At 47.0% G+C, this 27,777-nt stretch overlaps 4 long non-coding RNA genes across 4 annotated transcripts; 2 read left to right on the top strand and 2 right to left on the bottom strand.

The window, feature by feature from the left end:
• Positions 1-1,561: 1,561 nt before the first annotated feature.
• On the bottom strand, positions 1,562-8,436 carry LOC111930017 (uncharacterized). Its single transcript, XR_002864992.2, has 2 exons — positions 8,231-8,436; positions 1,562-6,874 (listed from the first exon to the last, which is right to left on the bottom strand). It is a non-coding gene; the product is annotated as an uncharacterized LOC111930017 (long non-coding RNA).
• Positions 7,332-7,913, bottom strand: LOC147652629 (uncharacterized). Its single transcript, XR_015288059.1, has 2 exons — positions 7,852-7,913; positions 7,332-7,385 (listed from the first exon to the last, which is right to left on the bottom strand). It is a non-coding gene; the product is annotated as an uncharacterized LOC147652629 (long non-coding RNA).
• A 2,438-nt stretch (positions 8,437-10,874) lies between the features above and the next one.
• On the top strand, positions 10,875-15,469 carry LOC147652630 (uncharacterized). The gene is made up of 2 exons (XR_015288060.1): positions 10,875-11,529; positions 12,161-15,469. It is a non-coding gene; the product is annotated as an uncharacterized LOC147652630 (long non-coding RNA).
• A 7,761-nt stretch (positions 15,470-23,230) lies between these two features.
• Positions 23,231-27,178, top strand: LOC147652631 (uncharacterized). The gene is made up of 2 exons (XR_015287866.1): positions 23,231-23,408; positions 23,850-27,178. It is a non-coding gene; the product is annotated as an uncharacterized LOC147652631 (long non-coding RNA).
• The last annotated feature ends 599 nt before the right edge of the window (positions 27,179-27,777 follow it).

The raw sequence follows: 27,777 nt of genomic DNA on the forward strand, positions 1-27,777 counted from the left end.
TAACTCCTTACCTTCATTCCTCTGCTGTGCTCTTCTTATATTTGCTTTAATTATTCCAAAATTCTGTTTGATTTGGAAAACGCCTCATAAGTTGTCAGAAACTGAGATTGGTTAACTTTTTTCTCTGTGCTTTACAGTTAAAACCCCTTGAATGTGTATTTTTCAAGTTCATTGTAGTAAAGAAGCCGCAATTCTGTGTTTGGTGGCTTTAATAAATGATAATGCTAACCTTATATGATAACTGAGTTGAGGAGGTTCAGATATATAGTGAATTGTGGACTTCACAAAGCTTTTCGGATTTCTGTTTGTGCCTCCAAATTTGAGTTTCCCTCATGTTATACTGTGTAATGTAGGTAAGATAATCACCCCTGCTTCTGGTTTTGGGTTGTTGTCTGAGAATTCTGTATGCGTTTGTGCAACAATCATCCCATTTGTGCAGCTAATGGCACATTTAGAAAGGTCTGTGTTGTTTCAGCTGCCAGTGATAGCTCAGTTTCTGAAAACCCCTAGGGCCTTTCTTCCTAATACTCCAGTTGTATAACAACCTGGAACTTGAGTAGGCTTAGGTCGTCATTTAGTCTGCCACAAAATATCATGCATTGATTAGTTTGTTCAGCTTTAATAATTTATGGAAAACATCACTAATGACTTCTTGAACAAAAATTAAAGGGAAGATAACAATCATATCCATATGACTAGAGCACATTTGCATAGTATTCAGTATCAAAATTCCCTGCGAGTCCTTTAATTCTAAATTTTGGAGCTTGTATGGGATTGTATGACTCAGGTGGTGGTTCTGATAGCAGAGGGTGTTTGTTCATATCTTGCCTATTTTGCAATACAGACCATCCCATCTTGTGTTCAGAGATGATGAAATAATCTGTTTACAATATATTAAATGTGAATGTTGCCTTTTTTTAATAAGCAAAGTTAAAATCACAGCAATTGAAATGACATTTTTGCTAATATTTTGCCCTATAGAGAAAATTCATCGTTCTCTTTTCATATTAATAATGGGGATTTTTCTGGTTTTAGTCAAAGCTTTTTGTTACTGAAGATAAGGTAGCAATGCAGGTGGGGATACCTGACCGAATGGGAAACCCCCATGTATTACACGTAACACATTATTACATTCTTCACACCCTGGAGCAGGTATCACCTGCAATCAAGCTGTACAGCTGTGGCTGGTGCTGAGCTGTAGCTGGTATCACCTGCTGTTTCAAGCCTGGCACTTCAAAAAGAAACTGGAGTATGCGTGGTACGATCCCGGTGCTTCTAGTTTGGGTAGAGCTTATAAAGAATGATACCAGACTTGGGATTGCTCCATGTGTTTGTGGTTTCTTGTGCCAGTGCTGAAAACTGGCAGATGCAGTTACAGTGTGAATGCACAGGTAGTTAAATAGGAATAGGATCCTTTAAAAAATTTACTTGCATACCAGACCCACATCAGAGCTACCTGTACTAAATTTGGACTGGCTCTGCACAGCATTGTAACTGTCCACATTACATTACCAGTGTTCTTTATCTATGGTGTAGTGTAAGGATGCAAATGCCATGTACATGCAGTCAGCCTAGGTAAATCAGTATTTATTGAACTCTGAAAATCATTGGATTTCTTGTGAGTAACCTCCCTCCCTCCATGTAAAAGGGCCCCAAAGAAAGTAATGATATGTGTTATAAGCAGAAGTAGCCCAATGGGGAGCCAGCTGCTCACCCATCCCATGATGTCTTTAACCAGCTGTGTGCTGGATATTTGGTCCTGAAGGATCCTGTGAGAGACAGTATGGAAAGCTTTACTGAAATCCAACTGGCATCAACTGGCTTCCCCATATCAGCTTGGTGGGTTACCTTGTAATAAAAGGAAATCAGCTGTGACAAGCAGAACTTTCCCTTCATGAAGCCTGAAGTGCTGGCTTCGATCATGACCACATCCTTTAGGTGTTCAAAGGCATTTTCCCAAGGGACCTTCCTAATTAGCTTCCTGAGTAGCCTGAAGCCTGCTCTCCTCATGTCTGGAGTTGAAGTTCTGCTGGCACTTTTCCTCCTCTCAACAGAGATTTTAAACTTGATGGCTCTGTGGTCACTGTGGCCAGTCTCCACTCACGAGCCTCTCTTAACACAGCAATCCTGTTAAGGCAGGCAGTAGTGAACTTGTGTAGGATTTCAGGTGTGTCTTAAGAGCAGTATGTGCCACTGTGTAAAGCACAATGTTGGGCTGTATTTTTTCACTGTAAAGCTGGTGACAGTAAGGACAGGGGTAGATGGGGAGTTCTGATGGTGCGAATACATATAGTTGGATCACAACAATTTTAATGATATGGAATTATATGCAGCATTCTTTTTTACCTTCTCTGTCCTGTTTTGCATTAAATCAATGTCTAGGTTTACCAAATAAGAAATATTTTGGTTCAGCACACATTGTTGGAAGTAAGATGAAAGAACTATGTCATTTTCTAGCTTCTAAAGGGAAAAAAAAGTACATAACTTTCCCATTTTTTTTTCCCCTGGCACAGAAACAAAGCTGCTATTTTGAGTTCTGTAAAACAGCAACCTTACTGGGTCATGAGATCAAGTTTTGTGAAGCATATCCATAGCAGTATTCATGTTTTCTTCTAGGAAAAAAAGCTACACTACCAGGGTAGTAACAGTAGGGGCATTGCTTTTCATTTTATAATCAGTGAATTTTTGCTTTTTCAGATGGGAAATTTTTTAATTGTCACAGCTTGTTCCAGCCAGTTCTTGCTAGTAACAGTTTGTTCTGCTCTGTTGTTTTGCTGTAACCCAAACTACTTGGAAACAATGCAAGACATCCTGTAGTTCAGGATCTGTTGGAACAGTGAAGCTCTCATGCCCAAACTAAAACAAGAATCATCACATGCTTGTGCAAAGCTGTTTAAAAAAGTCTGGACTTTGTTTGTTGTGGTTCTCATATTTTAGAAAACCCCATGAAACATTTTAACCTGTCCTTTGTTGTATGTCTATAAACTTGCATTTTTAAATGACTGACAAACCCCTCAGTTATTCTCAGTATTTGCTGCTGTTCACTAAGATTTTCTTAGCATTATCTTTTCTGTAGTAATGGTCTTTCCCATGTCACCATCTTCTATGAAAATTCTGTGCTGCAATGTTAGATATGGTGACTCTAATATACTTCACAATAAACCTGATGAATAAATAGAGCCAGCATATCACTAAGTCAAAATCCAGCTAACTGCTTGGCAGAATTGAGTCATCTTCCAAGTAGTGTGTGCTTCCACTTTTTAGGGATAGTGTTTTTCTCCTGGTTCTTTTTAGAACCTGTGAGCCACAGCTGAGCTTCCTGGCACTGCAGATGCACTTCATGGCTGGCTGGTACCTGTCACTGTGGCTTAGCTGATACGTTCATTGAACCACAAGCCTCTGGAATGAGGTTTTCTCCCCAAGCCTCTAGCAGCATAGTATGTGCAGTGCAGATTAGCATACACAAGCCAAGACTTCAAGTTTTTGCCAGAAAATTTTGTTTGTTTCCTCTTCCAGAAAACTGACTCTTGTGACACCCAGCGGCACAAAGAATTGTGAAAATAAGGTATTTAATCTTTTATGAGATTCCTTAGACTAGAAACCAACCCTCTCTGAAGTTAGAGAGTCAAATTTACTAATTGATGGAGAAAAATAGCATGAATGTGCATGGTCTGGGATTGCATGAGCAGGTATAGGGATGCCACTCACTGCCATCTGATGTTGCTTGCAGGTGTGATTAATCTCCCTGGGTTTTTTCTGGCTCTTCCTTTGCTGGTGAGCACCACTGGTGCTCATTTGCATTTGTGAAAAGCCATTCTCTTTATGTAATTGATGGAAAACACTGGGGGTTTTGGTTCAGTTCTCTGTTGCGTAAGTGACCTGAGTCGTCTTACTCTGGGATCAAATTTGCTGTACTGCAGGTGTAAAAGAGGGAAGAGGGAAATGGGATTGCACTGCCTCTGCTTTAAGCCACTGTGAAAACACAGCCTGCATCACCAAAGGAACAGGACTTTCCATAGCTCATTATCCCCTTGGCTAGTTTTGACTTAAACCTATCTGATGACACCTTGCTCGCCAAAGTTGTGTTTGCCTTTGTCAGGAGGTGACTCTATCCTTCTCTTGGGCAGCATCAAGACTACTCCCATCTCCTCTGAGGAAGGTTTCTTTGGGGACAGTGCTGTTACTGTCCTCAGTTCCCCTGTTCCTGTAACCCCTGTGTAGCCCAGCAATTTCCAGGGCTAGCCAGGGAACCTGATATGGAAACAAGCTTATGTTTAAAAAACCAAAACGACAAAACCCAGCCAGAACAATAGCTCAGTGTGCACACTGGTTTAACCTTGATGCTGGTCTCGCAGTAATAGTCCAGCACAGGGGGCAGTGCAGCACAGGATCTATAAGGAGGGGCTGGTTAAACTGGTGGCACACCTGGTAGGAGTGGCAGTCAAAATTCTCCCTCGTAAGTAAGTACTTTCCTCAGGGAAGGACGGGATATTAGTTCTCGTGTTCCATAGACAGCCTCTTCCATGGGATCTAACTGCGGGCTGGTGTGGCTGGCTAGGCAGGGGGTTTCTCTGGGCAGTGCACTGTTAGGTCATTTAGGAAGCCAGAACTTTCAACAAGGTATCAAGAAAACCTGCAGCAAGTTGGCTGCCCGAGGGGATAGCAGCTGCCTTGTGCTGAGTTTTAGCACAAGTGGGATGGGCAGCTTTTCTTTCTTTTCCTTTTCTGTCTCTGTCTCTGAAACTAGTTGTAGTCCTGCACACTTATAGGGCACTGTGAAGAAATTTATTTGCATTGAATGTTGGCCTCGTTTCAGTTAACAGTATTTGGAAATGCCTGCTGACAGAAAAAAAAACAAAAAGCGTTTCTCATCTAAGGATGTGGTGAACCTTGAAAATAGGCCACCAGGTTAGCTTAGTTACTCACTGCCCCTGAAGGTAACAGGAAGCAGGCTGAGATTGCTGGAGTCAAAGCTGTTAGCAGAAAGGATGGGAGAGAAGGGAGGATTTTCAGTGACGACCAGGAAGGCTGCCTGACTTGCTGCAAGGTAGTGGCAAGTTGCCCAAAACCTCAATCTCCAGTGGATTTTTCAGCCTGTAGCTCCTGGTTTCTTCACCTGGTGGGTGTCTGCACACATGAAATGTTTGTTGAATAGTTTTTAGAAGATCAGGTGATGATGTTCACCCTTCCTATCTCCAGGAGAAGTTTCCATTACTAACCTCTCTTACCTAGTAACTAAAAAGCAAGTAAATAAAGTACTAAATAGTGTAGAATTGGCTTTGGAAGTGCAAAAAATAGTTATATCCCATGGGTGACAAGAGTACTTAGCAGGAAGTAATTTTTTAAACTCTTTCTTCTACTTTGAGTACTTTGCACTGACACCTACATCTTTCTCACTGCAACGCAGGAAACAGACATGGGCTCTTGTGTAGGTAGTTCATCAGGAGACATCTGTATAAAGTGCATTAATGGTCCATAGGTTCAAAGTCAGGAGTTACAGAGATGGGCTGCAAAATAAGCCTGGAGGGGGAAGGAAAAAACCAGACCCAGATGGTGTGAATGTCCTGGTATGCAGGTAAGGAAAAGGGAATAAGGCTGTCAAAAAAAGGAAGATAAAACAAATCAATGATAAGTAGCATTTAAAGTGGTCTATATTACAGGAATGAAGTAGCAGAGGTCAATTTCAAGAGGCGAATTTAGTTACTAATAGAGAAAAAGACAACAGATTGGATTTTTCTGCTCACTGATGCTGAACATATTGATAAATAAAAGCATGTGCAATGAGTTCAGCAGGATGATTGAGAAACTACTTCTGTTGATGAAGTGCATATTTGCAAAACGATGTTACAGTCTTTATTTCAAATACAGATAATAACGAGTGTGTGATGCTTTCCCACTTTGGAGGCAAATCAAACCACATACCATTATAGTACATGAACACTTGTGCCTTGTAACAAGAATCAATGCATGTGGATAGATCCATGCTGTAATCCAGCTCTGCCAGGAACATGGAGCTTTCAAAAGCACTGGAAACACCAAGATGTGCTGTGAGTGGGCAAAGGGCCTTGTTTGAGCTTCTAGGCTCAGGTGTGTGACATTAGGCTCTTGGTGTGAACAGGCAAGGGTGGGCACAGGTCCACAGAGTCAGAAACAGCTGCCTTCAGTCACCGCTTGGTCCCACACTGGGCCAGCACCAGCAGCCCTGTGACTGCAAGCTGACACTGTTCAGGGAACCCATCTGGGCCACTGCTCATCCCTTTGCTGCAGGATTAACCTTTGTCTGGCCCATCACTCGGTTGCATGGGCTGCAGTGCTTGTAGAACGGAGAAGGATAAGATCTTGAGGAAACAGGGAGGGGTAGGACCCAGTTAGCGCAGGCTGCTGTTTCATCGTCCCGTCAGAGTACAGAAAGCACACCCCTCGATTTGGTTGTGCCACGTACTGTGGGTTGCTGCGGTTATATTGTGTTGGTATTTGAAACATTTGCAGATGGATCGTTTCCTAGGAGAATAAACAATTGTTTTTTGCCAACATCACCCACATGGCTGCCGCAGGGCACTCTCCAGCACTGAAGTGCCATCCTGCAGATGCTCCTTTAGCCAGCTCTGTAGGTGCCGGCCCATTCCCAGCCGTACAGAGAGCATGAAGCTCCTTGTGCATGTGCGTTGTTCCGTTTGCACAAAATGGGTGTTTGAAAGGGCTGCACTCAAGAGCTGTGGTTGCTGCCTGGAATTGTTCCAGCTGGTGAAAGATTCCAGCTCTCTCCCTCTGGTCTTGACAAGTACTCTGGAGCTGCTGAGACAGGTTAGTTGTGCTGGCTAGTGTGTTGTTTTCTGCTCTTCCATAATGTTCTGACTCGGATTTCCCTTCAGGTCTGTTGAAAATAAATAAAGAAAATACAGCAAAACTCCTAAAGTACATTGATGCCGAAAGATAACACAACTACTGTTTACAGAAACTGTGATCAAAACCTGGGTGCTCAGTTTTGCACATCTGTTGATTTTTAGAGCTGGGAAAGAAAACAGCATTGTCCTCAGTAAGCAGGGTCATGTGAGGATAGCTGAGCTAGAAAGGAAGCCAACCCAAGCACTGCTGTGCTCTCACGAGCCTTCTGCCACAGGCTGTGGGTGAGGACTCAGAGAAGCATTAAATATAGTTGCAGCAGAACCTGCCTGGCTAGTTTCTCCTGGGCCTGTGCTTTGAAATTTTCATTGAAAATGTCCTTGCATGGTGCAGTCTCCCTGATGATAGAAGGGGCAGATGTGTCTCCAGCAGCCCTGAGTCCTGGCTGCTCACCCTGCAGCAGGAGGGTCCGCAGGACTGGGTGCTTTGTCCCCTGCAGCTACGGCCTCTCGTCTCAAGTGGTTTCTGAAGACTTTCTGCCACTGTTAACAATGAGAAACATTGCCGCCCTCCCTTCTCTCCGCTTCTTAATTATAAATTATGATTATTTCAACAATTTTAACTTGATTATGGAGTGGACTCTGCAAACTGAGCAACATCTATTAACACTTTGCAGTTGTCATTAAACACCTTTCATGCCCAGGTCACAGGCATATTTTTGGATCTGAGAGAACGGATCAGTTCTCTTTTTTTGAGACAAAAAAATGATTAGAAGTTCTGCCGGAAGCAAGTTACAAAATATCGGGATAAGGATAATTTGAAATTTGTTAAATCATTGCCAGTCCTAATGCCGTCCCCTTCAATTTCCATAAATTTAGCAGTTCATTACTCCGCTACCCACCCGGGGAGAAACATTTTAAGGTAATTTTCCCCACCCCCCTCAGCTGCTCCGAGGCCCACCCTGAAAGAAGCAGGGAAAACCTGGGCTTGTTTTTATTGGTACCACACCTCGGGCAGCGGGCTCCACCCTGGAGGGAATTCCCACGCTTGCTAATTGCACGGCGCAGAATGCCGGCAAACATTCAACAAGCTCCGGGTCGAGCTTGATTCCAGCTCCTGAAAATACACCAGAAATCTTCACAGATATGCATGGCCTTTTCGGAGTCCTTCCCCCTCCGAAGATTTTCTGTGCTTGTGCCTGTGACTTTCCTGCAGTCCAGCCGAGCTGTACTTGCTCAGCACAGAGAGCTATCAAGGCCTTTGCAGCTCCCTGAGACTTTGTGGTTTCCTTTTTCTTTTTTAATTTTTATTTATTTTTTCCCCCGCCAAACAGTGAATAATGGGGTTTCCTCTGACGAGACTGAAGTGCTCTGATCTATGCCTTTACCTCTTGTGGTCAGATGGGCAGTGACATCTTTCCACCTGTAGCTCAAACCTGACTGCGTTTCAAGCACTACAGTGCAGATAATGGCAAAACTCCCTGCAGATGATGTAAGTGGTGCAGAAAAGGGGGCAGAAGATGGCTCTTGTGTGCTTTGCGTGCCCCTCGCAGCTTACGGGATCCGGCCTGGCTTGTGAGGGCCCTCCCGCGGCCTGCCGTGGGGAAATGGCCGCAGCCTCAGCCGGGATCTCAGCCACTGGCTCAGCAAGAAGTAAAGGTCCCAAAACCCCCTCCTGCTTTCCCTGTTCCCAGACTTGTCCTCCATTCAAAAGTACCGTGTTTAAAGACAGTGTCATAGGCTGGGAACCCCCCGTCTTGCACAGTTTCCTTCCGCTTTTCTTCTTCCTGAAGCGCAGAGCCTTTGTCACCTCACAGCCACGCAAGGCCCTCTGAGCAACAAGAAGATCGAGCACTCGGTGTGGCTCCATTCATGGCAGTCCCCGGGAGACCCTCCTGGGATCAGGAAGAGGGAGGAATCCTCCTTTTATCCTCCACCATTCTGTCAGGACAATAGGCAGTGCCTCTGGGCACTCTCGGCTTGTAAAACCCACAAAACTGCAAATTTTTTGGCCAAGGTGTTCTTGATTTTAAGCAGATAAGGAGCAAGGGAAAACAAACTCGGCAAATAAATTGAGAAGAAGTGCTGTACAACCAGCACTGAGCCGCGTTTTTAACTTTATTAGAAATATAATTTTCACGAAGAGGAAAACCCCTTTAAATCCCACAAAACCCCTCAAGCCTGAAAAGTCAGCTACGGGATCTGGAGAATTAGGGGCTATGAACACATCGGACTGGAAGCCTTGATTCTCCTCCCCCCGCTTTCAGCAGGACAGGGACCAGGCCTTACCACAGACTGTGTGAAATAGCTCATTCTAGCAAAGTGCGTTTGCCCCTCTTCTGGAGGTCAGGGACTATTTGTTCACTGCTGAAGGGAAGCTGCTTTAGCCGCAGTGCCGATTGCCTTCCTCTAGAAATCCCCCTGAGGAGAAGCTGAGTAAGCTGAACCAGTGGATGCTGAGGCCATGGCAATACTTTCCTCCTAAAGCAGCTGTTGCCACATAAAACCAAACAGAGGGAAAAAAGGACAAAAAAGGCAAACAACCAACCAAAAGAAAAAAAAAAAAATTAAAAAAAAAAAAGAAGGGAGGGGAAATGTGCCCAGGGAAATGTTATGTTACTAAGGTCTCTTGCTGTGTTCAGCTGCAAGGCAAAGCTGGCTGAAAAAATGGGAGGAATGTGCCTTGTTTTCATGTAAGGACTGCAGAGCATCTGTCCTGCAGTTCCCTTGGGATTGGTTTTAATCCTTTTTTTCCTAAATAACCAATCTGACTTACAGATGTGTGTGTTTTCCAGGTCCTGCAGGCTTGTTAGAAACATCCTCAAGTGTTTCCTCCTCCAGGCAAATGAGTGGGAGAGATCCCAACTGATACTTGGAGCAGGGGAAGGATGGCTCAGCTTATGGACCAAACCTTCTGTTTCTGTCGTGCTTCAGAGCAGCAGGGTGCTACAGAGGGGTTAAATGGGACTAGGAGCACAGCTGATTGTCACTGACCTTCCAATCAGCATGTGGCCCTCTGAGGCTGCACCCTCAGTGGAACTCAGGTCCCAACAGTCCTTTCCACTTGATTCATTATTAAAGTGGATGAGAGTAGCCTTCGGAAAGTTCATATGAAGCAGAAAATGGCATAAGGCACCTTATGTGTCTTATTAAGCAGTGAGTGATTTTCCTCTCACCTGCCTGGAGACACCTCAGTATGGTGGGCATGGGAGCATCCTGCTCCTGGCCAGGCAGTTTGGCCCTGGCTTGGACTGAGTGGCAGAGGACAGTGTCTGCCTGCCTTAGGGAAGTGAGAAACTCTTTAGTAAGAGCCATCAGGTGCACTGTGTTTCCTTTGGTCTGGGTGATTCCCCAGAAAACCACAGTCCTGGCCAAATGAGTGGCTTTGCTCTGGCACAGCTCCACTGCTGTAGTCTTCCATAGGAGCTGCAACAGCAGCTCCTGCAGCAGCCAGCCAAACACAAAGCAGAAGAAAGAAAAAGAGAGTGAGGACAGAAAGATGATCCTTCTGGCTGTTCCCAAGCCCAAGAGAAAGTCCTGCCTTCTCCCTAGTCTCTTCCTTCCAAACCCAAGAACAGGAGATGTTTGTTGCAAGTGACCATAGGAAACACACCCCTTTCTGAGACATAAACCAAAACCATAAACGAGCAAACAAAAAACTAAAAAGCCCCCAAAAACCAAACCCAAACCAAACCAAGAAAAATACCCACAACCCCCCCTAAAAACAAATAAAAAGACCCCAAACAAACAAAAAATTATCTGCGTGGCACACTCATTTACACTGAAATCCAGAACATCCAGCTAGAAATTGCATCAGCTGATCCAGGTGTAATTTTGCTGTGATGATAGCCATTTCAGGCAAAGTCTTCAGCTGTTCATCTTTGCCCTGATCTGCTCTGGCAGCCTGACAATTGCCTTTCCCCATGCTCAGTTTCTGTGTTTCTGCTCCCAACCCCAACCCTCACTGGGAAGTTTTCCTGGGTTCTCATAGCTGCTGTGGGCAATGTCAATGTAGCAACATTCAAAACCAAGTTTTGTCTGGCTGCTTCATAGCAATTCCAGACTGGCATCTGATTTTGGTCCTTCAAAGCAGGATCCTTTGCCATTTCAGTGTTTGGATCTTCATCCTCACAGCTCATCTGCCATGCCTGTGTTCAGTTCAGCATGTTAATGTTTACAGTGACTTCATGGCAAATCCTGTAGCTCTCTGCATTCTAAGGAAATGGAATAAGGAAGGGCACTGGCAGCTCTGCTATGACACAAAGCATCCATGAAGCAGAGAAGAATGATCAGCTCAAACACTTGCCTTGCTGGCTTAGATAGAGTGGAAGTGGTGAAGCTCTCTTGGATGAGCAACAACAGGTCATGGGAGCTGAGTCACCAGGACACCTACCTGTCAGCAGGTGATGTGGGACATGTCAGCCGTCACTCAGAGGAGCCACGTGAGATGGCACGTGCTGCTCACATCGCAAAGGTTTAGCTGTGCACGTTACTGAGGAAATGGAGGGTGGCTGTCACACCACAGTTAACATAAGAAGTGAAGGGAGCCCTGTAGATAGTGTAGGACAGGTACTTTTACTTTCAGTGCTGGTTTTGTTTATACAGCCTGGGTGGAGGCAGGAGCCCCACCAAAACAAGCTTGCAAAAGGAACGTTTCATTTGTGGAAGGAACATGGAATTTCCCAAGGTGAGAACAGCAGGTTTAAGTGATTGCACTGCCATCAAGCAGCTGGCATTCTTTCCAGTGCCCCACCTCCTCCTCTCCAGCCTTGCTTCTTTGCAGGCTGAGGGCAGCTGTGGCTCCTCTGGCTCAGGGCCAGTCCTGGAGCTCAGTGCCTGCCTACCTGGAGCCATGCCTGTTTGCACGGTGAGCCTTTGTACGTGACCAGGAGCACCACCCCTGCACTGGGACAGCTTTGCTGCTCCTCTCCTCCCTAAAGCTGGGTGACCCCAGGGCCTGCAGGGGACTGAAAATTGATGCTTCTGTTTACCATGGTAAAGCGCTGAGAGCCAGCAGACTCTTCTTACTTTCTCGATTTTCTCTATTTCAGTAGAGCATACACTGGGTTGTGCAAGTTGCTGTTTTCCCTGACAGTTTCTCATGGCAGCCCCATCTCCCAGCATGGCCACATCTGTTTCCCTGCTGTCCTCCTGACCTTGATTGCTCATCTGAGGAGGCCCCTCTCCTACCTCCAACCTGCTCTGTGTTCCCAAGTTCTCCTACTGGCTTCTCTTGTTCATTCCCATGATAAGCCTTCAAGCCCCTCTATGTCTTTTTATATGGAAAGTGCACAAACTCCACCTCTCCTTTCTTCTAGGCTCAGCAAAAGCCTCTGCCTGCTGCTAGGAAGACTTGCTGCTCCTTTGTGTCCTAGCAATTTGGCGGATTTCTAGGAGTGTTTTCCTGCATGGTTTGGGCCACAAGGACTTCTATGCTTCTAGACCCAGCTGTGGAAGAGGTTTTCAGTCTTCCTGCTCTCACCCCTCCCACTGGAGGTTGATTCCCCTCAGATGGCAGGTGGAGTAACTAGAGTGCAGTTCCCTCTGCTTGCTTTGGGCAAAATTACACAGGTTAATTTAAATTAAGGCACTCTGGCTGGTTCTGCCTGAACCGAACTAAGGGAAAACTCATGCAATCCTCTCTGCCAGGTGTGATATGAGTGTTGTGGCAGCCAGGCAGACCAGGGCCATCAGCTCTTCCACCTGCAAAGTGGGCCTCAACAGGCCATGTCCTGTGTTGCACAAGAGGCGAAGCAGCTCTGTGCCAAGCAGAGGTGCTTAGCTGCTTAGCCAAGGAGGTTAGCTGGAAGCTCTAATCACAGGTTCTGCTGGGACACCTGCCTATGCTAACATCCAGACTCCTGAGCTGGCTGGAGCTGGCTGCTTCCTCAGGTCTGGTGTGAACAGCACTGGCTCTCAAAGCCTTCCTCTTTTCCTCCTGAAATATGCCAAAGGTAACACTCTTCCAGATGAACATAACAAACTTTCAGCTAGAGAATCCACATGAGAAAGGGGTGTCCTGTACTGCAGTGCAAAGGCTGACAGGCACATTTCTGTGGAAATGAGGCCTGACCTCCCTGCAGGGGAGAGAGTGAGAAGAGGGGCCATGCTGTCTCCTTTTCTTCCCTAATGCCAGAGATTCAGGACAGTGTCATAGGGACAGGAACAGAGTGCGAGAGCATGGGCTTAGGTTGCTTGGCCAGGAGGGAGTAAAGATCTAGTAGCCCTTGGGTGAGCCCATTGAGAAGTCCTGTCCTTGGGAGAGGCAAGCACCCATGCAGACCCCTGACTCTTCAGGCACTTCCAGAGAGAAGCCACTATTGAGCTGTCCATACTGCAGGAGGTGTGGAGCTGCTGAGCACCAGCTTTCCAGGTGTTGGCCTTGGATACAGGCTTTCACTGCCTACCAGCATCCTGATTTAGGGTTTGAAATCTCTTTTGGTATCCATACCCAAGTGCCCATTTCCACTCCTGGACAGAAAGTATTTTTTCCTGACTCTGGGATGAAATAGTTGCTGTATTCCTGTGGTACTTTAGAATGTCCTTCTGTAGGCCCTGCAGCATGAGCCCCAGCTGGGACTGGATTATACTGCCCTTAGTTCTCCTGCTGTTGGGTAGTTAAGATAGACACCAACATGGTCAGAAGCATCACCCTGCACAGGCCTGAACTATTTAATTGCCCAAGAGCCCAAGTGATGGTGAGGTTATTTATATGCCAGCCTTTCCAGCACTGGTCATGGCTGAAGACAACACACCAGACTGGAAAGACCTCTGGGCTGGTGACTGGGGTGGCCTTATTAGGTGTCAAACTCAGCCTGTTGCTCAACAAGCTGTTTTCTTTATGTAACCCAGTGTTTTCATCATGTAACCCTGACACAGCTTGCAATAGCCTGGCTGAAAAATCAGTTGCAGCATGGAGAGCAGTGTGAGCAGCACCTTCAGTGGCTCCATGTGTGCCCAAGCTTGATCATCCCTGATGTTAATTGTGGGTTTGCTTAGCTGCGAGGATGAGGCCTCTGTTTTTCAGTACAATCACATGAGCTCAGATGGCCCCAAGCACAGCTTTGATTCTTGCATTGAGCAGGCACCCAGAGAACACCTGTGGCTGCTGCAGTGCCTGACAGGTAAACGTGCTGGAGCTGACGGAGGTGAGCGACCTTGGAACCTGTCACCACATCCTGGATGCTGAGGATGTTGTTGCAGTATCTCCTGCCAGGGGCTTCCCTGCTCCTGTAACTTCTGGCAGTCCCTTCCTGCAGAGCAGTCTCTGGTGGCCAGTAGAGGCTGCCAGCTCCTGTGGCAAGGCTTCAAGGAACAGACCGGTTTATCACCTCCAAGTTGTTAAATCTAATCAAACAACACACAAGGGTTCAGTGAGCTGAGAAACCTGCTTTGCACAGGAACTTGTGGCAGCTGTCAGAAGCCAGGAGTGGACATGGCTGGCTGGCTGGCTGTTCCAAGGTGGTAGTGAGCTGAGAGAAAGAGGGAGACCATTGGGATTGAAACAGCAAAAGCATACCCTGGAAGCTGTGTGTCCTTGTAGGTAACTCTGCAGGCTGGATGGATGCCTGTCTCCATGAACTGGCATTACTCTGTGTCCCTACAGGTGTCTTTCCAAGAGCAGTCAGTAGCCTGATGGTCCGTGGTGTAGGGAGGTGGCTTTATTCTGGTATAGAAGGGTTTGAAAGCTGTGCCCAAATTAATGACAAGCTATTCAATGTGTAGACTATGCTGCTGAGTTAGTTGCACTTTTCTATCCAAACCAGGGCTCAGTCCATCCTTGGCAGGCAACCTGCAGGGAAGGATTCCTCTGACCTTTTCCCTGGATGAGATCCACTGAGCACAGTCCAGTAACCCTGAGCTGACATTGAGCAACTCCAGCAAAACAGCAGCTGTGTCCAGTCACCTGAGTGTTTGGAAATCCTGGACTCTGGATTGCATGAAGTGCAGCTGCTGTGCCCTGGCTGTACTGGGCAGACTCTCCCCTCATGTGCCAAGAGCCCGAGAGTACAACCTGCCAAATGTACCGCATGCGTGCAGCTTCTCTCAGCACAGGAACCTTTATGTCAGGCCAGGAAACCCCAAACAGAAATAGGGCAACCCCTGCCAGCCCAAGCACCTTGCTGGGATTTCTCCATAGCAATGCACTGTGGGCTTTTTGCAGCAAACCATGACCCAGCTTGCTTGCAGCAAGGCACATGCTTTGCTTGGCCACAGAGCCCAAGCCCTGTGTGGGATCCAGCTTTTCAGCAGCTTGCAGAGGCAGGCCCAGCAGCGTCTGGCTGCCAGCTGCAGCAGCAAGGGCTGCAGCTCCCGGGTGCTTGGGCAGGGAGCCATGGCTGACGTGCTGGGCAGCCTGCCCTAGAAGATCTTCATGTTTCATTGGGCAGGAGCAGGCTGAAGTGGTGGGGGAAATGTTAGTGTAGAGTTCAGCTCCAGGTCTTCATCTGAGTGTCACCTTTAAGTCTTGCTCAAAGCATATCTAGATTTCTGGATTTTTCTAGCAAGATATGTTTCCTCTCCTAAGGGACTGCACCCATGGGGAATTGTGGTTATGCATTTTCCAGTAAATGAGAGAGGGGGAAAAAATTCCACTTGTTTCCCCCTGCTCTCTCTCCTTCTATGCAGTATGGGTTTCTGCTCCCTGTATTACAGTACCTTGGAGCAAGCCTTGCTCAGTTGTTCTGTTATGGGAAAGGGACAGTCTGCTATCCTAGGGTGTGCTTCTTTCTGCGTGCCTCATATCAGGGACACAAAAGTAGAGGCCACAGAAAACATTTTTCACAGAACAGATCTGTCATGACCTCTGATCCTGAGTCACCTCTTTCTCCCTGCTGTGCTGGCCAGCCCGAAGCTGAGTGTGCACTTCTGGCCTTGACATTCCCCTCTGCTTGTGTAGGCAGCCTCTTGCTCCATGCTCTGGGCAGCAGATGCGCCCAGCGAACTCCTGCAAGCTGGCAGGCACAGAAAAGTGAGGGCATGCAATTCTTATCATTGTCATGCTTACACCTTTCCAAGGAGTAAAATCTTTATCTCCCAGCTCCACATCCCACTGCCCTTTTGCCTCTGTACACACAGAAAAGTTCTCTGTAAGGAGGAACTGGATTGTCTGGAAAATATCCTGCGATGCCCTCTGCCAGCTGGTTCTGGACAACTGCTCAAGTGGCTCTGCACTTGCTAAGATGTGGTAAACAAATCTCCAAGGAGTAGCTTGAAAGAGAGATGGGCTTCTTTGGTAGATATGGCTAAGTGCAGGGAAGGAGAGCACAGCAGGAGCTGGAAAGGAAACAGGAAGACCTATCACTGCTTTATGTGTTTTATTCTCAGAGTGGCAGCCGTCTCCTGTACTTCCCTTAAAAGAAAGAAAAGGCAAAGATGATTCACATCCCATTCCCCAGCTCAGCCTTGAAGCAGCATTAGTGTGACTAAGGTCCTTGCTGCATCATTTCTTTCTCCATCTGATGCCGAGAAAGTCGTAGCAGGGCAGATTGTGATTAAGTGGAATTTCTCAATGTTGAAAGACATTTGAGATTTGTCCCGGTGATTAATAAAATTACTTGGGGGGCCATAGGAAAATCTGATCCTATACATCTCTTTCTGAAGAGCATGAACCTTTTGAAAGTCCCTTGTGTGAAAGCTTAGAGAACAGCATTTGCATGGGGTGCCTCTGCCAGCAAAGCTGAGCAAAGGTGAAACCTGTCATACAACAGGGCCCCTGCCAGCAAGAAATCCTCCTGAATTTCCACATAGCTCTGGTTACTGGTGTTCAGGGCCTTTCACCTTGGCTCATTGCACACCACTGGAGGAAGTCTGGTAATTTAGTAGAGCCTAAAGCACGCGAGGGAGGCCCAGAGCACAGACAACAGCCCAAATCTCGCCAGTCCCAGCAGAAATCAAAGCTGGTATGCTTGCAGCTGCTTTAACACTGCAGCTGATGGTTTTACCAGGTCATGTTCCTCATGGCTCTGCAGAAATGAGGACAGGTAGCACAAATGCCCCAGGCAGCACCTGCCCTGGGAAATACCTCCTGCAACACCTATTTAAAGGCAGTCCCTGCCCTGGGGAATTTGCAGCCCAAGCTGGGGCAGAGAAGCTGCAGGCCAGAAGCTTGTGTGGGCTGTGACTCCATGTCCTACAGCAACATTTTGTGTCTGCTGGTTTGTGGTGCCCTAAGATGCACATGCAGCCTGCCTGGATGAGGAGCAGCAGAGCTGGATGGGATGGCAGTGGCTTTGCCCCATCACACATATGATGAATGGGAGAGCTGGCCTTTGCCTGTCTGTGCCACTTGTTACTACAAGGTGCTTGAGAGGACAGGTTATGTTTTACTTTCTCATTGTCCTCAGCGGTGTTAAGGAGCAGCCTGAATCCTCCTGTGCTGGCACATAAATCACTGACTAGCTGTACCTCGTTTTTCCCATTGGGGGTTTAGAACATTTGTACTGTGAGTATTTTAAGTGGCTAATACCACATTCAGTCAGACTCACTGCTGTTATTGCAATTCCTAATTTAAATTACTGGCTGTTTGCTAGCAAAAACATTTCTTTCCCTCTCCCTCATTCCTTTGGTATTGATCAGCCTGTTCTGTCCTGGCTTCTCAAAGGGAGGTTTTCTCTGGAGACATCTGCAACCCTGGTTGGCAGGCACTGGAAGCACACAGCTCTCGCAGAGGCCCTTTCTGGGGACTCTCAAAACTGTGCCAGCAGCGTGTCTGGAACTGTAGACGAGTTCTGTGAGGTGCTGCATACGGACAGAAGGCACAGCAGGTTGCTAGTTAGCAAAAGAGAGATGCTCTGGGTTTATGCAGGTGCCAGCTCATTGGGTATGTGATTACAGCTCTGAAAGAAATGATTTAGCTATCAGCTGTAAGATGGAGAGAGACACTGATGTAGCTGCTGCACCACATATGAGAAGAATCATCCTATCTGCAGCTTGATGCAGCTCGTGCCACACACACACAGTTCAAACAATTTCCTCTTCCTTCTACACTTTCAAAGCAGCCAGGCACATCAAGCTCTCTCTTTCATGGACATACTTCGATCCTGCCTGAGCAGGAGTCAAAAAAATGCCAACTGGTGTTGATGGGATAAAGACACTTAACTTTGCATCCAGGGGAGCAGTCAGTCATTACAGCAAAATTTCTGTCAATCATATGTCACAACCATACATTTCAGGGACCACAGGGCTAAGCAGGTTCCCCACTGAAGCTTTGATGCCTTGCAGATATTTGCATGTATCACCACTGCTTCTTTTTCTAACCTCTACTTCTTAAAAAAAAAAAAAAAAAAAAGAGTTAAAATGAAATTCCATGCAAAGCAGCTCCATCACTGCACCGGCTTGCACTTTCCTGTCTGAAGTGCTCTTGGAGGCTCAGTTCGGGGGAGATGAACTACTCCACTCACTGGAGGTTAAAAGCATAAGGAAAGCTTTAACCCTTCAAAGAGGGACATTTTGCAGGGCTTGCTCTCATTTTGTAGTTTACTTGCTTCTGAATGTCATGACTGTTTACATCCACTGTAGGTGCAGCATGCCCTGAACTCAGGATTTTCACATTCTGGTGACAGACTTATAAAGTGAAGTGGGACCATACTCTGCACATTTCACTGGTCTCACACATCTTGTCTTTGACTTCCTACTGTGATTTACAGAGGTCACTCCTCTACAGCTGATGGAATAGGGCCTGGAATGCCAGGCAGTTGAGGGGACATATCCTGCCCTGACCACAGGCTTTGATATCAGGAGCACTAGTATCCAATGGCTGGTCCTGTATGAAGACTCATCTGCCACCAGGAGCAAACAGCAGCTGGGCCCAGCTGTAAATTCAGTGAAGCATGTGTCACAGCACTGCTCTTTGGGCTAAGCAGTGATTGAAATGTGATAAAAAAGTCTGTCCTGTCACTAGGGCATACTTGCTTTTCAGTTCAGTCTGAAAAGACCCCTTTGTGGTGGCACACAGCAGCATGCACCAATCTTCACCTCTGTCTGGGACATGGACAGACCCAGCCTGGCTTAAAAGCTCTCCCTGCAGCACCATGTGGGAGGCATGTGGGAAGGATGGGTCACTGAGAGGCAGGACCATTTGTGGCACGGCCAGCACCCTGCCCAGCAGCAGCATCCTCACTGGTTCTCCTGCACACCTCAGCTCGGGTGGAAGGCTGGCCACGGCCTAAAGGGAGACTGCTCCCAAGTTGTTTTCTTGGTGTTCTCAGAGACAGGACTCAGAACCTCTGGGACTGGAGATGTAGATGATATTTCATGTGCCATTTAGCAAAATTATTAATAAGTCTACACAAATCTGCCTTCATCCTGTGCTTACAAGGAACATGCAGTTTCTATTGACAGTTGTAAATTCAGTGAAACAGAGTAGCTGCAGAGATAACATTTTTCTTATGGGGATATTGAGAAGCCATCCGTGGTGGTGTTTCATGATGAATGTGCTTACAACACCAGGGACTTGCCTTCAGGAAGAGGACACACTGAGCTGTGTTTGCTTTGTTGCTGAATGAAAGCCTCTGCATGGGAAATACCTAACACTCCCTGGGTGATGTGCACTGGCATTACACCATGGGTTGAATCAGTCTCCAGATATGGTCTAAGTCATGGGCAAAATATCCAGCGGAAGGACAGTGGTTGGTGTCAGAATCAGCATCAGTTTACCATCCAAAAGCTGTACACTTGACACAGATTGTTTAGCAGCCCCAAAACTTTCAGCATAAAAGTGCCCTCGGGATCAATTTTGAAAATACCACCTCCAATAAGTGAGTTTTCTTCCTTGTATATTTAAAGCAGGCAAGAGACGGAGTCAATGGTTAGAGGGAATAGGATGTACCTGGGTGAGGGGGGCTGTGAGGGTGAGAGAAAGCAGAGCCAAGCAGACCTGATGGAAGGCTGCTAGCTCTAAGGCTGAATGAAGATCTGCCCCTATGAAAGCATGTGTTTAACAGCTGTTATATAGATGGTAATTCGATGCAAATTTGAGGGCTGGCTTTTCAGAGATGGCATGTGAAACCCCAGGATGGAGCTATGCCTAGTTCACACGACTCAGGAAAAGAGTGGGAGAGGAAGGAGATTCTACTATGTCGCAATCACAGAAGCTTAGGAGAAAACATTTTTCAGGTGAGTGAGAAAACAAACATCTGAAGTTTCCAATGAGTAAGAAAAAAAAAAAGAAATAAATTCTTGTTTTCTGAGTCTAAAAAAGTAATCTGTTTCACTTGGGAATCAATATGGTTTTAGTCTTACATATTTTTTTTTAAATTCATTGCTTCTCACTGAAACAAAGCAGAACAAAACATCTGACAGGAGGAAAAGTGCCAGCAAAACCTCAACATGAACAGAGCAGACTTCAGGCTGCTCAGGGAATTAGCAAGTAAAATTCCCTGGGAAAATGTTTTTGCAGGTGCTGGGGTCCATAAGTGCTGGTCACTTTTTAAACATCACCTCCTAAGGGCACAGGAGCAGGAAATTAAGGAGGTTAAGGCAGAAGTCCAGCTTGGCTGAACAGGAATCTTCCCTTGAAAATAAGGCAAAAAAGAAGGTGTATGCCCAGTGGAAGAATGTCAGGTGACTTGGGAAGAACACAGAGATATTGTTTGCCAGCATAGGGAGAAAACTTACTTACTCAGACAAAACTCAGCTGGAGTTGAAGCCAGAACTGTGGGGGACAATAAAAAGAGTTTTTTAAAATATGTTAATGACAAAAGGCAGCGCAGAATCATCATCAGCCCGTTCCAGGGTGAGGATGGTCACCTCACAAACAGGGACATGGACACAGCAGAGGTGTTTAACACTTTCCTTGCCTCTGTCTTCAAAACAGATGACTGAGGGGGTCTCAGTGCCCTGAGCTGAGGAACCAGGGCTGTGAGAATGATCAACTCCCAGTCAACCCTGAAATTGTGTGGGATCTGCTGCTCTGGCTGGATCCCTAAAAATCTATGGGGCCTGCTGGGATTCATCTGAGAATCCTCAAAGAGCTGGCTGATGTCATCACAAAACCTCTCTCAATGATTTTTGAGCAGTCTTGGAAATCTGGAGAGGTTCCAGCTGACTAGAATTTGGTGAATGTTGTCCTGATTTTGGAGGGCAAGATGGAGGACCCTGTGAAAAACAGGCCTGTCAGTCTCAATTCAGTGCCTGGCAAAGTTATGAAGATTATTTTGGGCACTGTTGGAAAACACCTGAAAGACAATGCACTCATTGGCCAGCATGGCTTTGTGAGATGAAAGTTCTGCTTGTTGCAGCTGATTTCCTTTTATGACAAGGTAACCCACCCAGCTGATATGGGGAAGCCAGTTAATATAATCCTTTTGTGTTTCAGTAAAGCTTTCCATACTGTCTCTCACAGGATCCTTCAGGACAAAATGTCCAGCTCCCAGCTGGATAAACACATCATGGGATGGGTGAGCAGCTGGCTCACAGGTCAGGCACAAAGGGTGGCAGTGGATGGGGTGACATCAGACTGGGGACCTGTCACCAGTGGGGTTCTGCAGGGCTTCATCCTCAGCCCTGTGCTCTTCAATGTCTTCTTAAGTGACTTGGATGCAGGACTGGAGGGGATACAGAGCGAATCTGCAGTTGATACAAAACTGGGAGGGGCTGTTGAACTCCCCTGAAGGCAGGGAGGCCCTGCAGAGAGACCTCAACAAATGACAGGGCTGGGCAATCACCAACCACATGAAGTTTAACAAGGGAAAAATTCAGATTCTGCACTGTGATGGGTCAACCCTGGATGTACAGACTGGGGATGAGATACTGGAGAGCAGGGCTGTGGAAAGGGACCTGGGGATCCTGGTCAGTGGCAAGTTGAACATGAGCCAGCAGTGCCCTGGCAGCCAGGAGGAACAACCCTGTCCTGGGGTGCATCAGGCACAGCATGGCCAGCCAGGCAAGGGAGGGGATTGTCCTGCTCTGCTCTACACTGGGGCAGCCTCAGCTCAAGTGCTGTGGCAGTTTTGGGTGCCACAAGTTAAGAAAACTATTAAGCTACTACAGAGTGTCCAGAGGAGGGCCAGAAGGATGGTGAAAGCTCTGGAGGGGAAGCCATATAAGGAGCAGCTGAGGTCACTTGGTCTCTTCAGCCTGAAGAAACAGACACTGAGGGGAGATCTCATCGCAGTTACAACTTCATTGTGAGGGGAAGAAGAGGGGCAGGCCCTGATCTCTTCTCTGTGGTGACAGGGACAGGACCCAAGGGAATGGCTGAGGTTGTGTCAGGGGAGGGTTAGGTTGGATATTAGACAAAGCTTCTTCTTTCCCCAGAGGGTGGCTGGGCACTGGAACAGCTCCCCAGGGCAGTGGTCATAGCAGCAGCCTGGCAGGGTTCAAGAAGTGTTTGAACAACACCCTCAGACACAGAGTGTGACTCTTGGGGATGTTCCTGTGCAGGGCCAGGAGCTGGGATTCATGATCCTTGTGGGTCCCTTCCAGCTCAGCATATTCTGTCATTCTGTGATTTCCTTTTCAAAACAGAAAAAAAACCCCCCAAACCTGGCTATTTTGAATCATTCTACTTGTTCTTAAATTTGAAGCAGAAAATCTGGAGATATTGACGCTCATTCCCAGGATTCACAGTGCAGCTGTGCTCACATCTTCTACACATACACACATGTCTTTGGAAGAAATGTCTGTGGTCCTACTTGTGGCATGGAGCTGCCATGTGCTCTAATGAGATGCTCTAATTTTGTACAGTGCATGGATGCAGCTCAGTCCTCAGCCTTCTTCCCCTCAGTACAGCTGTTTTTAGGAAGAGGTTTTCCAGGGCACCTTGCCTAGGTAGGCTTGCTTGGTCATGCCACAGTGTCCCTGGAATAGCTCATGGAAGGAACCCAACTACCAAGTAAATGGCGTGGTTTCCCTTTTCTGCTTTGTGTGGACTTCTCTGAAAAAGGAAACAGAATTATCAGTTCCTTACTTTACAAGTCAGTCAGATACAGGAGTGTCTTGTGGGGGGAAGTGGGTGATCAGATCACCTTGGCAGTCCAGCTGTGTGGAGAAGAGAAACTGGCTTTTTGTGTCATCACCCAGGGCAGGAAGGCAGACATCCTGGAGTCCTGGCCTTCCCTGCACCTGCTCACCTCCCTTCCTCTGGGGCAGAGTCAGAGGAGAGGATGCTGTGGGCAAACCTTAAGCATTTCTGTATGAAAAGTGCTACAGCTGGGCTGGGCTGTGAGGGGGATGAGACTGCCTCAGCAGTGGACTTTATGTGCTGCTGTTGGTGGGTCCCACCTAGCTTTTCTGTCCTGGTGGCACTGTTGTCTTCTTGCCATTTCAGTTGCTCAACAAGCCCTTGTTCTGTTTGATTGCCAGTTTGAACCTGGCTGACTGCAGCTGCAGCCTGCCAGCCTCCCACACAGCTGTAGGGCTGTTCCCACCCCATTATTTCAGTTTCCATAGGTTGGAGTGCTTATCTAGGCAGGAGATACAGCACTTTGAGAGCTATCCCCTGCTTCTGTGGGGTATTCCAGGTGTTTCAGCTTGCTACTGACAGGGGACAAGCTGGACAAGCTCCTGCACAGGCAGAAGCATTAAGAGATCTGGGGTAGATGGACAGATGGAAGATGTTGCATGGTCTAGTAATTTTTTTAATTTTTTTTTTACTCTAGTAGCCTAGTTCATAAACTGTTAGAGAGGAGTTAGAGATCAAGTGTGCTCAAGGGTGAGGGGGATTTGAATCCCTACCTTGGGAGTGCTTTCCCCAAGGCAGGCTTGGCACAGCCTGGGGTAAGGAGCCTCCATGCAGCTTGGGGGAGGACTTGTTTGTTTGTTTGCTAGGGCAAAACATCTCAGAGAAGGTGCTGCCAGGGGTCAGATCTAAGTTTTTGGAAGAAATCCAGAAACATCAGCCTTGAAGCATGCTGGAATGGAAACCCATCCACTTAGAAAAAATGGAAAGAAAAGGGTGGTTTCATTCAGAGGCTGGGCAGCCATCCTTACTGATTTTCCATCCTCCTCAGCTGAGTATGCATGCCAGGCTTTGACTGAGACGTGGTGTGTTCTTTTCTGATGCAGAGAGGAAGAGCAGCCCACGGGTCCTCCCACGCTGCAGGAGCAAACACCACAGCCCGGTTCTCTTTTCCCACTGCTCCGAGCTCCTCGGTGGGGCTGCCTCTCACCCGACCCCTGCGCACTCCCCGGGGAGAACAAAGTCTTGCTGAAGCACAGCAGCAGCACTCAGAGTCCTTTTCAGGGCCTCGGGAAACTCCCTCTCCTTCAAGCTACTGAAATCCAGGAATAATAATTAACCAAGTTAAATGTTGCACTGTAATTTTAGCTGTGTGCCCTTCAAGGCGTGCATGCATGTTAAAAATATTTGTGTTTTAAGGCTCTTTCTTGAACCGTACATGTGTCCACATTGTGCTTTCAGCTGGAGAGATGAAAATCTTACCTTGAAAGATGCACAGGAAAATTAATCTGAACTATCTAAAACTGTGAATGGGAAAATAATTTAAATTAAAGGGGTGGAGGCTTGTTCCTCCAGAGCAAGGAAGCCCCTGGGGCTGGTGGTGAACAGGTAGGAGGCTGCACTCCTGCAGCTGGAGAGGCAATGGAGCCTGGTGCCGTGGTTCATGGCCGCTGGAACAGGGTAAAACTGCAGAAAGGAGTGAGCGGGGAAAATCCCAGCTCTCTTCTGACAGGACTGGAAAGTCCTGTTTGGAAAATTGGATGAGGAGGCAGTCCTGGGAAAATCTGAGCACTGGATCATGGCATGGGAAGGCAGTCAAACCTCCAGGGTATCAGGGGGAGTTTCTGTTTCAGTCTCTCTGGACATAAACTTCTTGCATTAAGACCTGATAAATGTGCTGGCATTTAAAGGAAACCTTTTGTTCCTGTTAAAGCTTCAGAGAAGGGACAAGGAGGCGAGAGATGCCAGAGCTGTGACAGACAGCTGCTGGAGAAGGGGAGAGGCTGTGCAGCAGCTGTCCAGGACACGTGTGCTGTCCTGGCTGGCAGGAGGGGACAGGATTTTCCTGTTCCCTCATCCCTCGGGATACTGTGCAGTTCTCACTCTTCAGCCAGGCACCGGTGCTAGGAGCACAGCAATGCTGGAAAAAGCCCTTCCTCCACCCCCTGGAATGAGGGTAGCCATTTGTCCAATGAGAGATTCTTCCCTGCCACCCCTGCGCTCTGTTTTGCAATTCTTACTTCTAGGAACAACCAGATGCTTAATTATTTTCAGAGCTCAGCTTCCACAAAAAAATGAGATGTGCCTGGCCCAGAGTCCACCATCATTGAAGATTTCCCATTATAACAAATAACAAACGATACTTGTCCTCCCCCTGGAGATCACAGTGTCTTTCCTTGGGAATTTTTTCTGCTTTCACCCTTTCCTTTACTCACTCAACCATCTTGCTTATCCAAATCTGAACTGAAGCTGTGGGGCAAGGTCCGCAGCAGTGAGGCTGCCACTCTTGGGGATAGGTTAAGAGTCCTGGTGGCCTTGCTGCCTTCTGGTGCATGAAGTCCTTGCCAGGAAGGCAGATAGATGTGTCCACCAGCTGCATGCTGGACACATGGTTGATAAACACTGTTGGTCCTGCTTTGATCTGTAGTTGTCAGTGTGTAAAATGCTAAGCAGCCAACAGGGACCCCTTCCTAATGTCAAAAGGCTGAAGGAGGAGAAGACAGTAAGGCTAAGGCCTCTAAGTTAGACCCCTCTCTGTCTGGGGAGTAGAGACACCCACAAGTGTGTGTCAGCCAGCTCATGCAGCCCAAGCTATGTGCAAGGAGCGTGCCTGCACCATAACCCGAGAGTGGCAGAACAAGCAGGAGGGCAGGATGGAGAAAGGGGTCTGCTCCTGACTGCAGATATCAGGCTGGTGCTGGAGCCAGTAGGAACACAAAGCCTCCCTGTGCACGTCCCTAGGTGCAAGGTTGTCTTTTGCCCTTGCTTTTTACACTTTTCAAAGCTGCAGGGAATGGAAGAAAAGAGCTCTAAATTACCAGGAGGAAAATCAGGCCTTGGGCTCTGCTGTCCAGCATTGCCACCCTGGCAGTCTGTATTTTATCTGTCACCACCCTAAGGTTCTTGAGAAGTCCAGGGATGATGCTGAGAAAACTGAAAGGTACTGAAGGAGGCATCTTGGTTGTAGTTTGGGTGAGAAAGGCCTACAGTGAGCAGGAATGCAAGGAGGAAGAAGAGGGTGTGGGAGGAAATGAGAAGTTTTGTTCTTTGTGTGGAATATAAGGAAGTATGGGAATATCCCTGTGGGATTATCAAAGACATTTACAAGAATGGGCAGCAGGGAAAAGCTGGAAAATAAAAAATGTAACCTCATGCTGTGTAATGTAATGACGAGTGAATGAGCTGGTGTCGCAGGTGAAAAGGTGGGGGGGCATGCGGGAAGGGAGGAAGGGAAAAAGGAACAGGCAAAGGCAGATATGAGTGCCAAAGGCAATAAAAGCATAGGACACAGGCTGAGGAAAGTGAGGAGGCTAATGGAGAGAGGACCAGTTAGGAAACTAAATCTGAACTTCAAGGAATCTCAATCTGCAGTGGCAGGGATGCTCTTGAAGCTTGCAGAGCCACACAGGGCATGTGGAAAAGGTGCTGGGACAGAATTTTAAACCCTGGATCAGTGTGGGGAGGCACTGGCAGTAGAAGCAAGAACAAAGTAGTGTGCTCTGCAAATAGCAGCTGTGCTGTCTGAATAAGGAAAAAGAGATGCTGGAAGAATAAATGAGTAAGGAGTTCTTACTCTATATCCTACAAATGGGACTATGCCACACATCTGCCAGAATGCCAAGAAGACAGCATGAGGGCAGCTCATCACCAAAACCACTCTCAGAAGATCTTTCTAAAGGCATAGGTGTGGCAAGGGCAGAGACAGGGTGGACATGCAGCAGTTTAAGGGCACATATTCAAAACTGGGGGTGCCAGAGGGATGCCCTACAGTGGACAATCTTCCCATATAATCAAGTGAACAGGCAAAGTTCTCCAATGAGTAATCCTGCATTAGCAATGCACAAATACACAACATGTCCCAACCTATTTTGCTAACAAACACGTTCTCACATTAATCTCTGTCCTACCTGCTTTACCCATGGTTCCTCCGCATATGTTACATGGTTACTTTTGCATGATGGGCGGAGGCAAACAGCAGCAAAACCAGCATGTGGTATTTCGGCAATGATTTGTTTAGCTGCAAAACTTCCTCATACAGTAAAACATTTGCTTAATTTATTAAGTCATTGCAGAATTCTTGTAAGATTATAGCGGTGCCTTTCTAGATACTCTTTGTCTAGATATTGCAGTGGGCAGCAGAGAATGTACCACTGCCTCCAAAACTACTCAGCCAGCCTGGTACTACTGATAACTGCATTTTCCTCCATCCCTCTGGCCTTCAAATGAAAAGTATTTGCCTTCTGATGGTATCTATTTAAATATTTGTCTACCTGGTCCAGCCATGTACCCAAGTGGTAGGGACCCAAGGACTTTTAGACCACTAATGACTACAGCTGGTGAATGCCTCTCTGCAGGGCCTTGACAGCATTTCCAACTCCTATTTTGCAAAGGGAAACCGAAATGTAGCAAGTGGAACGTTGCCCTTTCTATTTCCAGTGTGGAATCACTTGGGATTCTTTGCTGGTGAAAAACCTGCGAGTGAGCAAACTCCCACAGTCAATACTCTCAGTTCAGAGTTAGTGGTTTGGTCAGAGTGCAAGGTGAGTTCCCAACAAGAAAAAAGTTTTGGCAGAGTCTTATCCATCCCCACACCTGGAAAACGCAGGTTTGCAATGCAGATGTAGCCATGTCTGCCAGAAGGAAGCTTCAGTGCATATACCTGGGTTATGCTCAGGCAATGAGAGTGGAAGGGAAATAGAAGTGACTCAGGATAACAATTTTATACCGTCCTTTCCACAGTGGCCTTTGGCTCCCATGCAAATTAGGAAGCACACAGCCACCTTTGGTGTTCTTCCTCATACCAGCAAACCCTCC

This window comes from Cyanistes caeruleus, chromosome 6 (assembly GCF_971803275.1).
Source record: "Cyanistes caeruleus chromosome 6, bCyaCae1.hap1.1, whole genome shotgun sequence".
Taxonomy (NCBI): Eukaryota; Metazoa; Chordata; class Aves; order Passeriformes; family Paridae; genus Cyanistes; species Cyanistes caeruleus.